The sequence below is a fragment of the Dama dama genome, chromosome 33 (genome assembly GCF_033118175.1).
Source record: "Dama dama isolate Ldn47 chromosome 33, ASM3311817v1, whole genome shotgun sequence".
Taxonomy (NCBI): Eukaryota; Metazoa; Chordata; class Mammalia; order Artiodactyla; family Cervidae; genus Dama; species Dama dama.
In genome coordinates, this window is record NC_083713.1 from 47,303,737 (window position 1) to 47,318,653 (window position 14,917).

The 14,917-nt window shown below is 36.7% G+C and overlaps 1 non-coding gene across 1 annotated transcript; it reads right to left on the reverse strand.

Annotated features, from left to right (window-relative positions):
• Positions 1-14,257: 14,257 nt before the first annotated feature.
• Positions 14,258-14,328, reverse strand: TRNAH-GUG (transfer RNA histidin (anticodon GUG)). The gene has a single exon. It is a non-coding gene; the product is annotated as a tRNA-His (tRNA).
• Positions 14,329-14,917: the final 589 nt, after the last annotated feature.

Sequence of the window (14,917 nt, forward strand, 5' to 3'; positions counted from 1 at the left end):
GTTGCCATGCCCTCTTCCAGGGGATCTTCCCAACCCAGGGATCAAACTCGTGTCTCTTATTTCTCCTGCATTGGCAGGCGAGTTCTTTACCACTAGTGCCACCTGGGAAGCTGAAATCTGTGTCATACAATAGGAAAGGACTTCCTTATTTTTCATCCTTATTCTTCAAACATGCTCCATCGAATCTCCTTTTCCCTACCTCTTGTTTGCCTCATAGGCAAAATTCATACTTTTCCAGATTGTAACAGTCATGTTTTAATTAATGAAGATTCATATTGAGTGCTAAAAGTTTTGGTGTTGTCTAAAATCAGAATTTCAATCTCATGTTCATTCCACAGCTTCTATTTTCCTGTTGGTTTAGGCCTGACCTCCTTAAGGCACATCTTGTTTTGTTTTCTTGTTTCCTACTTTTCACTTCAACCCCAGTTATCACACCTGGGTCTTCCAGGGTCAGCAGAAAGGAAGGTAGCCTAAAGAAAGTCTTGGCTTGCTTGGAGCTGTTGGAATTCAGCATTGCTGCCTTGTAGGGCAGAGGTCTAGATGTTAGATCCTTCGTGGGACATGAAAGAATTTGAGAGTTTTAGGAGCGTCATTTCTATTTAAAATACATTTATTTCTGCTTAAAATTCTTGCACCAGAGTCTCTTTCTTTGTGTTAACAGTGTACGTTATTACTCTTTCAAAATGCAGCAAAGTAAGATTACGGATAACAGGGCAAAATTCTATCTTTCCCATGTGTGTGTATACTCTGTTGCTAAGTTGTGTCTGACTCTTTGGGATGCCATGGGCTGTAGCTGGCTAGGCCCCACTGTCCATGGGATTCTCCAGGCAAGAATACTGGAGTGGGTTGCTATGCCCTCCTCCAGGGGATCTTCCTGACCCAGGAATTGAACCCATGTCTCCTGCGTCTCCTGCATTGGCAGGTATATTCTTTATCACTGAGCAACCAGGGAAGCCGCCTGTCTTTCCTACCACTGTGTTAAATAAGTTTGTTGTGTTAGTCACTCAGTTGTGTCCCACTCTTTGCAATCCCACTAACTGTTAATTCCAGGCTCCTTTGTCCAGGCAAGAAAACTGGAATGGGTTGCCATTCCCTTCTCTAGGGGATCTTCCTGACCCAGGGATCAAACCTAGGTCTCCTGCCTTGTAGGCAGTTTCTTTACTGTCTGAGCCACCAAGGAAGCCTATTAACTAAGTTTACTGTAGTGATATTTTTATAGTGTCCAGCATAGTGCCTGGCAAAAAATGGATGCCTTAGCACATGTTTATTGAGGAAACGAATAAATGAGTCATTATATCCATTTATGTGAATAAATAGCCTGAGGTGACCTATGTAATTTGATCTGGAAAAGACTACTTCAGGGGGAGGCTGAGCTAACACGTTCCTCTGAAACTAGAAGTAAATCAAAGGTCTCTGGATTACTGGAAGGGGGGTAGAATATGCAGGAGGGAGGTGTGAGCCTCTGAGGACAACTTTGCCAGTTTTGGATTGTTCTGCTTATATTTGCCTCTGGCTATTCTGAACATGCAAATGTTGATCAACATATTTATTCTACCACGAGTAGAATATTGTTTGAGACCTTTGGTAAAATAGAACACTTTTTTTTTTTTTTTCAAATCAAGTGGTAGATTTATTGGCTGCTTCTCTTATTTAGTGAGGTGAAAACACCTCAGTGTAGGACACGCTAAACCTTGTTTTGGCTTCCTGTTGTGCTGAAAAGACCAGCGACAGGTGGGCAGGCGGATGGTCAGTGGACATCAGAAGCAAACAGCCACCGCTCCCATTGCTACAATGATTCATCCGTAGGCTTAAGGAACTTTCTGTCTTGTTTTTCTTTCAGAGCAAAATAGAACACTTTTAAAACAGATGTGTTATTTTTCCTTCCAAACAAAAATTAAATCTGGTCTCAGTCTTGATGGGGCTTCCCAGGTGGTGCTAGTGGTAAAGAACCCTCCTGCCAGTGTAGGGGATGTAAGAGATGTGGGCTCCATCCCTGGGTTGGGAAGATCCCCTGGAGGAAGGCATGGCAATCCAGTATTCTTGCCTTGAGAATCCCATGGACAGAGGAGCCTGGTAGACTATAGTCCATAGGGTTGCACAGAGTCGGACATGACTGAAGCAGCTTAGCATGCTGGCACGCAAGCTCAGTCTTGATTTGGGGTGTTGGCATCTCGCCACCCAGCCATTTGGGAGTCACTCAGTAGAAACTCTGTGTATCATCGTAGATGATAGAGATAGAACTCTTGGCTGAGCATCCAGATACCGCTTAGGATCATTTGGAAGCTTTTGTTTCATTTCGTACATGAGGCCCCTTGCTATATATTAAAAACAAAGCACCATATGTATTTTACCCTTTTTTTGGCTTTACCTGTATTCTGTCTTTCCATGTTATCTTCCATCTTACAATTTCTTACAATGAGATTCTTTGGATAACTGGAGTACATTGAAAATGCAATACTGTGAAAATTTCTAGTAACCTAATGTTTTAATGAGGTTATCCAAGATTTTTTTTTTTATTATTTTTTTTTTTCCAGTGGGTTTTGTCATACATTGATATGAATCAGCCATGGATTTACATGTATTCCCAATCCCGATCCCCCCTCCCACCTCCCTCTCCACCCGATTCCTCTGGGTCTTCCCAGTGCACCAGGCCGGAGCACTTGTCTCGTGCATCCCACCTGGGCTGGTGATCTGTTTCACCATAGATAGTATACATGCTGTTCTTTTGAAATATCCCACCCTCACATTCTCCCACAAAGTTCAAAAGTCTGTTCTGTATTTCTGTGTCTCTTTTTCTGTTCTGCATATAGGGTTATCGTTATCACCTTTCTAAATTCCATATACATGTGTCAGTATGCTGTAATGTTCTTTATCTTTCTGGCTTACTTCACTCTGTATAAGGGGCTCCAGCTTCATCCATCTCATTAGGACTGGCTCAAATGAATTCTTTTTAATGGCTGAGTAATATTCCATGGTGTATATGTACCACAGCTTCCTTATCCATTCATCTGCTGATGGGCATCTAGGTTGCTTCCATGTCCTGGCTATTATAAACAGTGCTGCGATGAACATTGGGGTGCACGTGTCTCTTTCAGATCTGGTTTCCTCAGTGTGTATGCCCAGAAGTGGGATTGCTGGGTCATATGGCAGTTCTATGTCCAGTTTTTTAAGAAATCTCCACACTGTTTTCCATAGCGGCTGTACTAGTTTGCATTCCCACCAACAGTGTAAGAGGGTTCCCTTTTCTCCACACCCTCTCCAGCATTTATTGCTTGTAGACTTTTGGATAGCAGCCATCCTGACTGGCGTGTAATGGTACCTCATTGTGGTTTTGATTTGCATTTCTCTAATAATGAGTGATGTTGAGCATCTTTTCATGTGTTTGTTAGCCATCTGTATGTCTTCTTTGGAGAGATGTCTGTTTAGTTCTTTGGCCCATTTTTTGATTGGGTCATTTATTTTTCTGGAATTGAGCTTCAGGAGTTGCTTGTATATTTTTGAGATTAATCCTTTGTCTGTTTCTTCATTTGCTATTATTTTCTCCCAATCTGAGGGCTGTCTTTTCACCTTACTTATAGTTTCCTTTGTAGTGCAAAAGCTTTTAAGTTTCATTAGGTCCCATTTGTTTAGTTTTGCTTTTATTTCCAATATTCTGGGAGGTGGGTCATAGAGGATCTTGCTTTGATTTATGTCGGAGAGTGTTTTGCCTATGTTCTCCTCTAGGAGTTTTATAGTTTCTGGTCTTACATTTAGATCTTTAATCCATTTTGAGTTTATTTTTGTGTATGGTGTTAGAAAGTGTTCTAGTTTCATTCTTTTACAAGTGGTTGACCAGTTTTCCCAGCACCACTTGTTAAAGAGGTTGTCTTTTTTCCATTGTATATCCTTGCCTCCTTTGTCAAAGATAAGGTGTCCATAGGTTCGTGGATTTATCTCTGGGCTTTCTATTCTGTTCCATTGATCTATATTTCTGTCTTTGTGCCAGTACCATACTGTCTTGATGACTGTGGCTTTGTAGTAGAGTCTGAAGTCAGGCAGGTTGATTCCTCCAGTTCCATTCTTCTTTCTCAAGATTACTTTGGTTATTCGAGGTTTTTTGTATTTCCATACAAATTGTGAAATTCTTTGGTCTAGTTCTGTGAAAAATACCGTTGGTAGCTTGATAGGGATTGCATTGAATCTATAGACTGCTTTGGGTAGAATAGCCATTTTGACAATATTAATTCTTCCAATCCATGAACACGGTATGTTTCTCCATCTGTTTGTGTCCTCTTTGATTTCTTTCATCAGTGTTTTATAGTTTTCTATGTATAGGTCCTTTGTTTCTTTGGGTAGATATACTCCTAAGTATTTTATTCTTTTTGTTGCAGTGGTGAATGGTATTGTTTCCTTAATTTCTCTGTCTGTTTTTTCATTGTTAGTATATAGGAATGCAAGGGATTTCTGTGTGTTAATTTTATATCCTGCAACTTTACTATATTCATTGATTAGCTCTAGTAATTTTCTGGTAGAATCTTTAGGGTTTTCTATGTAGAGGATCATGTCATCTGGGAAAAAATTGTTAAAACTTCAAACATATGGAGGCTAAATAACACGCTTCTGAATAACCAACAAATCATAGAAGAAATCAAAAAAGAAATCAAAATATGTATAGAAATGAATGAAAATGAAAACACAACAACCCAAAACCTATGGGACACTGTAAAAGCAGTGCTAAGGGGAAGGTTCATAGCATTACAGGCTTACATCAAGAAACAAGAAAAAAACCAATTAAATAACCTAACTCTACACCTAAAGCAATTAGAGAAGGAAGAAATGAAGAACCCCAGAGTTAGCAGAAGGAAAGAAATCTTAAAAATCAGGGCAGAAATAAATGCAAAAGAAACTAAAGAGACCATAGCAAAAATCAACAAAGCTAAAAGCTGGTTTTTTGAAAAAATAAACAAAATTGACAAACCATTAGCAAGACTCATTAAGAAACAAAGAGAGAAAAACCAAATTAACAAAATTAGAAATGAAAATGGAGAGATCACAACAGACAACACTGAAATACAAAGGATCATAAGAGACTACTACCAGCAGCTCTATGCCAATAAAATGGACAACTTGGATGAAATGGACAAATTCTTAGAAAAGTATAACTTTCCAAAACTGAACCAGGAAGAAATAGAAGATCTTAACAGACCCATCACAAGCAAGGAAATCGAAACTGTCATCAAAAATCTTCCAGCAAACAAAAGCCCAGGACCAGATGGCTTCACAGCTGAATTCTACCAAAAATTTAGAGAAGAGCTAACACCTATCTTACTCAAACTCTTCCAGAAAATTGCAGAAGAAGGTAAGCTTCCAAACTCATTCTACGAGGCCACCATCACCCTAATTCCAAAACCAGACAAAGATGCCACAAAAAAAGAAAACTACAGGCCAATATCACTGATGAACATAGATGCAAAAATCCTTAACAAAATTCTAGCAAACAGAATCCAACAACATATTAAAAAAATCATACACCATGACCAAGTGGGCTTTATCCCAGGAATGCAAGGATTCTTTAATATCCGCAAATCAATCAATGTAATACACCACATTAACAAATTGAAAGATAAAAACCATATGATTATCTCAATAGATGCAGAGAAAGCCTTTGACAAAATTCAACACTCATTTATGATTAAAACTCTCCAAAAAGCAGGAATAGAAGGAACATACCTCAACATAATAAAAGCTATATATGACAAACCCACAGCAAGCATCACCCTCAATGGTGAAAAATTGAAGGCATTTCCCCTGAAATCAGGAACAAGACAAGGATGCCCACTCTCACCACTACTATTCAACATAGTGTTGGAAGTGCTGGCCACAGCAATCAGAGCAGAAAAAGAAGTAAAAGGAATCCAGATAGGAAAAGAAGAAGTAAAACTCTCACTGTTTGCAGATGATATCCAAGATTATTCTAACCAGTCAATGTTTAGACCAAGTTTTTTAATGAGAATCATAAGAATTAAATCAATGTATAGGAGCCAGGCAGAGATACATAAGATGATTTACTTTTGATACATTCGTATTTACTTAAGCTATGTTCTAAAATTAGTGTTTAATTATGCTTAATAATTAATGTAAAAAGTTTTTTCATTGATACGTTTAGTTGTGCCAGACTTTAATTCTAGCCTTTTTTGCCTGCTGGAAAAGAAGTATGATCATTGAAGCTTGAACTCAACTGGCTAGAAAATCTGTCCGATTTAATACATTTCTATTACATCAGCAATATATTTTTCATCTCTTTTAATTATCTGAAAACGGGTGACACTCTGTAATAACAATTATGAAGATTTGTTTATGATACTCTTTTTGGGGTTTGGATTTTAAGTCTCTTTTTAGTTATTTCTTCTATTGAACATAGCAAACATAATGATTTTTTGTTAAGAATTCTTTTGTTAAGAATTCCTGATGGGCCAATAGATTAATCCTCCATTGATATTTTTATTATTTCTTTGTCCTCTCATCAGAAGTATGACAGTTAAACTACGTAAATACCTATTAAGATTAAATTATGCAAATCATCAAGCAAAAATCATATACTTTTGGTAATTTAGTTCAATATGAACTAAATGGTATGCTGTTTGGAAACTGAATTTAAGAGAAACTAAAGTGGTGTGTTTGTTGATGCCAAAATGTTCAGCTTCAGTAAATATACTAAGAAGCTCTTGTGCCTTGTATACACTATTTAAAAGTCTTATTTTATTCTTTTTTAATTTGGTGAAGTGCAAGTTTTGTAAATGCTAGCAATTAGATTACGCTGTATACATTTTTTGGTACTGATTTTGAGGATTTAAAGCAGATTACCTTTTAAGATTACACAGCTAAGGAACTGGTATTTAATCAAAGAGACAGTGGTATTAACTTTTCAAAATCTGAATTAGACAAATTCAACACAAAGTAGACTGGAAGATAAGATAATGGAGTAACATATCCTTGTAATTCACTCATCCTTGCTAGAAGTATGAAGTTTTATATTCAGTGACTTTATGAAAGAACCAGTGTCAGCTCAGTCCATTTTATAAATCATTTGAGTGCAGCTCTTTGAACAATAGGATGGTGGTCTTTTTCAGATTTTTCTTTAAAGTGAAAGATTTTGATGACAATCTACTTAAAACTCAGAAGATATGATGCATTCTTACTTTTATCTTAAAGCATTTGGTCATCATTTTCCATTACCTGAAGTGCCAGAAGTCTTAAGGGCAAGAGCATCATATAATGTATTAAGAATTATATGCAGCCAGATTTTTTTCAAAGCACAGTACTAGGGCTGTTTTTACAGACAGGATTCTGTTAGGTATCCCCTCCTGTCAAAGTGGTATTTTTATTCTTTACCTTGCTAGCGTACTTTTAATCCCTGCTTTAGCTTTTTCATGTTAATTATTGAAATACATAAGTCAATACACATTAGAATCAGATATGAAAACATTTTTTAAAATAAAGCTTTTCTCATTAAAAAAAAAAAATTAATGTAAAAAGTTTTTTCACTGATACGTTTAGTTGTACCGTGGGGAAGATTTTAATATCTGATCATAATGATAATTTAGTGATTAAAAAACTGAGTTAAATATTTCTGTGTTAAATATAAACATAGATTTAATTTTCTATTTCATGTCATGCCTCTTAAAGTTTATGAATGATATATTGGTATAATTTCATATTTTGCTAGCATAGACTTACCTTAGTCCATGTGTGCATTCAGTTTTAAATTATTCAAGTACAATAAAATAAACACATGTTCAACGTTGACTGTAACAAAGCTTTTCTTTGAAAATGAGAAAGGGCTTTAATCTTTCTTAGGTGTCAGAATTGTCTTGTGGACGTCCTTTATATTTGTATTTGCAAAGCACAAATGTGTTGGTAACAGACCCTGCTGGATGCTTACTACAGTGAATGAAATATTGAACTAATTGAAATATATCCAGAAAGTTAATATTGTAATGTGTTGAATTAAAAGAAAGATATTTTTAAACTTGTCAAAAAAAAATTTTCTTTTAGCTTGTCAGTTACCCTTGACAGCTACACGGACTATTTGAATGAGATATAATACTATGGCTCTAAGTTACTAGATGTTTTACCATGCTGGCAAAAGGTAAAATATTAAAGGAGTATTTAATTTGTGTAGCTGTGGGTTAGTGAGTGATTTCTAAGTAACAGGTTTTTTGTGGAGGGAAGAAAATCAAAGGAAGGAGATGAACTTTTTTTTTTTTTTTTTACTTTTACAGATTTTTTATTAGGGCAAATGGGCTTATGAATTTTAAAAAGCTGGGTAGGTAGCTTTTTCACTTGTGCTCGCCTCTTATTAGCTGTGTACCTGGTAATTCTGGGGATTTCCCCAGTGGCTCAGTGGTAAAAATCCGCCTGCAATGCAGGAGACACAGAGCATGCAAGTTCTATCCTTGGGTCGGGAAAGATCCCCTGGAGGAGGGCATGGCAACCCAGTCCAGAATCCTTGCCTGGAGAACCCCATGGACAGAGGGGCCTGGCTGGCTGCAGGCCACAGGGTTGCAAAGAGTCGGACGTGACTGAAGCAACTGAGCACGCATGTGCATGCACCTGTAATTTATCATTCTCTCGCATCTTAATTTCCACAACTTTAGAAAAGAGAAAACAATTCTTTCATTTGTGGAGACTAAGTAAAATAATGAATATAAAGTAAGTTGCTTAATGCCTGCAGCCATACTTTTGACACAATAAATGGTAATTCCTTTCCTCCTTTTCTTTTTTTTAAAGGCTGTTAAAACATGAGACTGTCCAAATGGAATCATAAAATTATAGAATTATAGAGATGTGTGGCTCACTTAGAAGTTGCCTAATGCAATTCTTTTTAATTTTGAGAGGCAAAATAGGATTTGGGGACCAGTAATGTTCTTTAAGAAAAAAGAGAAAGCTGTTTTGATTTTTTTAAGTTTATATTAAAAAGATCACTTCTAATATTATGCTTTAGTAGTTCTGGAAAATGGCTATTTTACAAAATAAATAATTTTGGTATCCTTGCTGATAGTCATAAAATTCTAACATGAGAATTGAGACTTAGATGTCTATGGATTATTCAACTCTATTCTTGAGGCTCAGAAAGACAGGATGACTTGTCCAGTTTCACAGTGGTACTTATTTGGGGAACATAAGCCCAGAGTAGTGAAGGTGGAAAGAGGAGAGGGAAATAACATAAAAGACAATAAACAATGAAATGCAATCATTTTAATGTGTCAGTCACTACATCCACACGTTACCTAGTGGGTATATTTGCTTGGCATATAGGACTTTCCTGAAGATCTGCAAAGAGCTGTACCTTGGAGCAATCCAAGACTAGAGGAAGAGGAGAAATTTATCTACTTAGTTTCATTTCATTCTCATTTCCCAGTGGTGACATTTACTCCACAGGAAGCTCACACTCTCATATATCCAGGTAATTTATCTAGCACCTTGGTGTTCTTTCAACAAGCCAGATACCTAAGATGTGGCTCTTCATCTAGTCATAAAGGAGCTATTAGGTACAGGCAACATGCTGACCAGGAAAAAGAAGAAATGAGGGCAGTCAAGGGAATCTGCAAAGAAAAAGAAGATTTTTACCTGATACACATGGATTATCAGGTTGAATCCTTGAAACAGTCTTAGTATATAGTATTATTGCTCATTGCTGTACCTAATGGCAGTCAGCGCATGTTGGTCCATCTAAATGATTATATGAATGGATAAATGAAACTCTGTTCTTTCCCAAACCAAGACACTTCCCATTATATTACAGCCTTCAAAGTCAGGTGGAATCTTGCATTTGTCTTTTGTCAGACTCTGACATGGCAGCTAAAGAAATGATTCAGTCACATTTACATGCCTGGTCCATTTGTCTTAAACATGTAGAACTTGAGTCTGAAGTTCAAATACCTTCAGGAACCAGTCACATAATGTAAATGAATAAATCAATATAAAGCAATAGACTGTGGACAGTAGAAATGCCACCTAATGTCATTTAAATTTTAGCCAAATAAAACATGTTTGAGGCCAAGGTAGACTCTCACTAATTTGCCCTTCACTTTGCATTAATTTCTCCTTTTACTGATATTTTAGTACAAAAATCAGATGCCTATATACCAAACAGAAAGATCTTTGTTTTTATGATAAATAATTAATATCACATGCTATCAGCACTGAATTAGTATGTGCAATCTCCAAAATCTCCTTTTCTAAAATGTTCCAAAGTCTTATTTAGAACATACACTGACATTCCTGATGAAACCTCTTTCCATTCTCACTGGACTTTGTCTTGGAGCTTGGGACTTAACATATTACCACTAAGAGGTGTTGGTATGCATATTAGGAATATGTAATGAATCTTAATAGCGTTAGCTTACTATCCCAGAGTGCTCAGTCATACTCATGCAGGTTTGCACTGGCATCCACATGCTCATAATTAAGGAGGGGGTGTTTCTTAACCCTTGTGTCTGGGCTTCTCTGGTGAGTTGTTATGCATCTGGCATTCATTCAGTGCACACTGGCATTTGCTGGCTTCTGATAGCCGTCCTCGCACTAATCCGCAGATTACTCGTGTGGAGCCTGCCCATCTCTAGCACTATGCTGTCACATTTAGAATAAATAATAGAGTCTTGCTTTGAATTTATAAAATACTGAACTGCCTAGTTCAGACTCATAAAGTATAGCTTGGTGAATATGGTTTCCCTGTGTTAAAAAAAAAAAAAATTACTGGACCTTGTAAAGTCTAGAAAATGAACACTATCATTCCATTATAACAGTGATTACTGCTGAACAAAATTTGTCATAAAGTGTTTATAGGAACTAAAATACAGAAAAATTATTAATATAATGTGGTCCCTCTGGTCTGGACTAATGAAACCCTTTCTGAAAATGCTAAATATTCCCCATTAACAACTAGGGGATTAAGTTTAAAATATCTTTTCAGACTTATTTTAAGCTACTAAGGCTTCATAATAAAAAGTGTCATTAACTCGGATTGATGACTTTAGTAGTATTCATTGATGATGAATGAAGAACTGTTGACAAGAAAGCAACAGGTTTCTGAGAGCAAAATTTTAGTAAATACAATTGAAGAATTTTTTGGTGAAATTTTAAGTAAGCTGAGAGATCAAAACAGATTTCAGAATAAATATTAATAAAAATATGCACTACAAATTGGGTCAGAACAATGATAAACTCTATACTTACTTTGTTAAAATAATCCTTTGTTAAAATAATGGCTCAGCATGGAAATTTTTCTTCTTAGATGAGAAAACTGAGATAAGTAGATGCTGCTAGTTACTCAGCTAATAAACAAACGGTCAATTTATACTTTTATCTGCTGGACTCCCAAGTGTTTTCTTTATCACTATCCATAATCACTAGACTGTCTTGGTGGCAGGCTGAGAACAGAGTTAGGTGGAGAGAGAAATGTGAAGCAAGGATGTTGAAGAGTGCAGTGTTTTGCAGACCACTGTTTACATGCTACAGCTTAATGCTAAATGAAAACATGCTTTCAAATCTTTTTTTAAAAAAAATAACTCTTGAGTTTTCAATGAGGATCTTCTAAAACAATTTAGCTAAAACCAGAAAGTTGTTTAACACAAGTGAAGGCAGATGTTGAATTTACAATGCTGAGACACCTATAAAACATACATATGTACTAGCAGATGTCAACTTTATCCCTAAGAACCAGTTTCTTTTTTTTTTTGGCAGTTCAATAACTTTATTGGACAATCAACAGTTAGCTCTTATCCACATTAACTAAAGATATTTGAAGGTGATGACAGGCTTCTAGGTAACCAACGTGTAGGGCTTGTTTGGGGAATCTTTGTCTTCATTACATTTTCCACACAACTGAACACAGATCCGGTATGGGACATTCCTTATTCCTGTAGCCCAGATGCGTTTGTTAAACCTGGTGTTGATGCTCACATCCGGTCTTCCCATCTCCTTCATGGCAAATTTTAGTGTCTCCAACTACTAAAGGACAGTTCCCACTACTCTGGTTTTAATACCATTTAAATAGACAGTGTCACTCTAGATTATTAACACATTTATGCTTGTGATTATAAATTTAAATATACATGTGCCAGAATAAAGAAAAACAGGTAGAGGTTTGTGGGAAAACTTTTTTAGATGACACGTGGTCTTAATACTTTTGGGATCATCCTATTGGGTGAATTTTGAATAGTAAAAGAGAGAAATTATTTTCTGAAATGTGGAATTTTCAATGCTGCATGTATTCAGATACCAAGGCAGATGGTCATTACCAAAAATTACCTTTAGCTTTGACAGTGCAGCTTATCTTTATGTCTTGGCTATATTTGTTCTCTATGCTCCGTAACAAAATTACTGCACACTCAGTAGTTTAAAACAACACCCATTTATTAGCTCAGGGTCTCTTATGTCGGAAGCTCAGAATGGCAAAGCTGAGGGTTCTCACAAGGCCAAAATCAAGATGTTGGGGGAACTGAGTTTTTGTTCGGAGACTCGGGGGGTGGAAATCTCTTTCTAAGCTTATTTTGTTGGCAGAATTAAGCTATCCGTGACTCTTTGGCCCGAAGTCCCCACTGCCTTGCTAGTTGTCAGTTGAGGGCTGTTTTCAGTTTCTAGAGAATGCCCTCAGTCCTTTGCATGTGACCCCCTTTCAGCTTCAAACCAGAAACCTTGTTTCAACTTCTCATCCCTGAAATCCACCTCACTTCCTCCTTTGCTACTCTCTACTCACAGGAGAAAACTCTGCTTTTAAATGGATCATGTGATAAGGTTAGGTCTGCTTAGATAATTTGCTTTTCTTTTTGATTGTGTGTGCATATGTGTTCTCGGTCATCTCCAACTCTTTGTGACCCTGTGGACTATAGCCCACGAGGCTCCTCTGTCCATGGAGTTTTCCAGGCAAAATTATTGTAGTGGGTTGCCATTTCTTTCTCCAAGGAATCTTACCAACCCAGGGATTAACCAAAGTCAATTTAGTGGTAATCTTAATCTGCAAAAATCCTTTTTGCCATTTTATTAGAGTTATTCAGGAATGAATAGGATATTGAATCCAAACATGGGCCAAAGCCACTTGAAACTTTGGTCCACCCCCTACCCTATCTAGCTCAAATGCTATCAGGAACCAAGTAGTCAGTTCTGAGCAATGGTAGTGTGGAAAGGATCAGAAAAGGTTAACCAAAGGTGAAGTTAATCTAATTAACACTCTGCTCAGCCAAAATTCAACTTGACTTTTGAAAAAAAAAAAACTAAACTAAATCATCATCTGTGTGCTCTATGCCAAAGAGAGGAAAGGGCTTAAATTCTCTAGAAAATAAATTAAATAAAGCCCCCCCTCTGCCCAATCATATCTTAAGCCTCTGTTATTTCTTTATTCACAATGCTTGGAATTCAGTCATAATATATGAAACATACAAAGAAGCAGAAACAAGTGACCCAAAATCAGTAGTCAGTAGGAGCAGACCCACAGCAATTGGGAATCCCAGAAGAAAGAGAAAGTCATGTAAAGTACATTTCAATAAATAATGGTCCATTTTTTTCAAATTTAATTAAAAATATTGACCCACAGGTATCAGAAGCTCATTAAATGCTTTTCATCGGATGAGCACCTTACACCATACACACAGAGGCACATGACTGTCAATCTGCTGAAATCCAAAACAAAGAGAAAAATACTGAAAGCAGCAAGAGAATAAGCACACATTACATATAGAGGAACAATGATATAAATTTTGCCTAATTTGTTATCAGAAACAATCGAAGCCAGAAGATAATGGAATACCATTTCTGAAGCACTTAATGAAAAAGAATTGTCATGATAATTATGTGCATTGTTGAAATAATCATTCAAATATGAAGACATGTTTTCAGATAAGCAGAAGTTGACAGACTTGTTGGCAATAGACGCACATAGCAGACATGCTAAAAGAAGTTCTTTAGGCTAAAGGATCATGTAAATGCAGAAATTTGGATCTATAGGAAGGAATAAAGAGTGGTGGAAATAGTGAATATGTGGGTAAATAAAGAATGATTAAATTAACAGGCAATTAATTTAAATAAAAAATAATTTCAATTAATTTGAGGTTATATAATTAATGTACAAATACTATATATGATGGCAGTGTAGTGTAATTGCTTAGTTGTGTCTGACTCTTTGCGACCCTGTGGACTGTAGCCCACCAGGCTCCTCTGTCCATGGGATTCTCCAAGCAAGAATACTGGAGTGGGTTGCCATTTTCTTCTCCAGGGGATCTTCCCAACCCAGGGATTGAACCTGGGTCTCCTGCATCACAGGCAGATGCTTTACCTCTGAGCCACCAGGGAAGCCCAACAACAGCACAAAGGACAGGGAAGAGGTAAACTGAAGTGTATTATTACAGGTTTCTTACACTGTATGTGAAGGGTATAATAATAAGTAGAGTTTGATTATTATGAGTTAAGGAAGCATAGGGCCAGCATGTGAGTATCCATTAAAATATTAGGACAGTGAAGTATAGCTAAAGAACTGGTAGAAGTATAGCTAAAGAACTGGTAGAAGTGATAAAATCTATTAATAAAAAATTATCCAAAGGAAGTAAAAGAAACGAGGGAAAAGAAACAAGAACAGACAAGAGGTATAGAAAACAAATATAGTGGTAGTCTTAAGCACAATTTAAGGTATCATAATTAAGAATCAATAATTTAAAACTTAATATTATATTCTATGTCAGTTCAGTTCAATTCAGTCACTCAGTCATGTCCAACTCTGCGACCCCATGAACCACAGCATGCCAGGCCTCCCTGTCCATCACCAATTCCTGGAGTCCACCCAAACCCATGTCCATTGTGTCGGTGATGCCATCTAACCATCTCATCCTCTGTCATCTCCTTCTCCTCCTTCCCTCAATCTTTCCCAGCATCAGGGTCTTTTTAA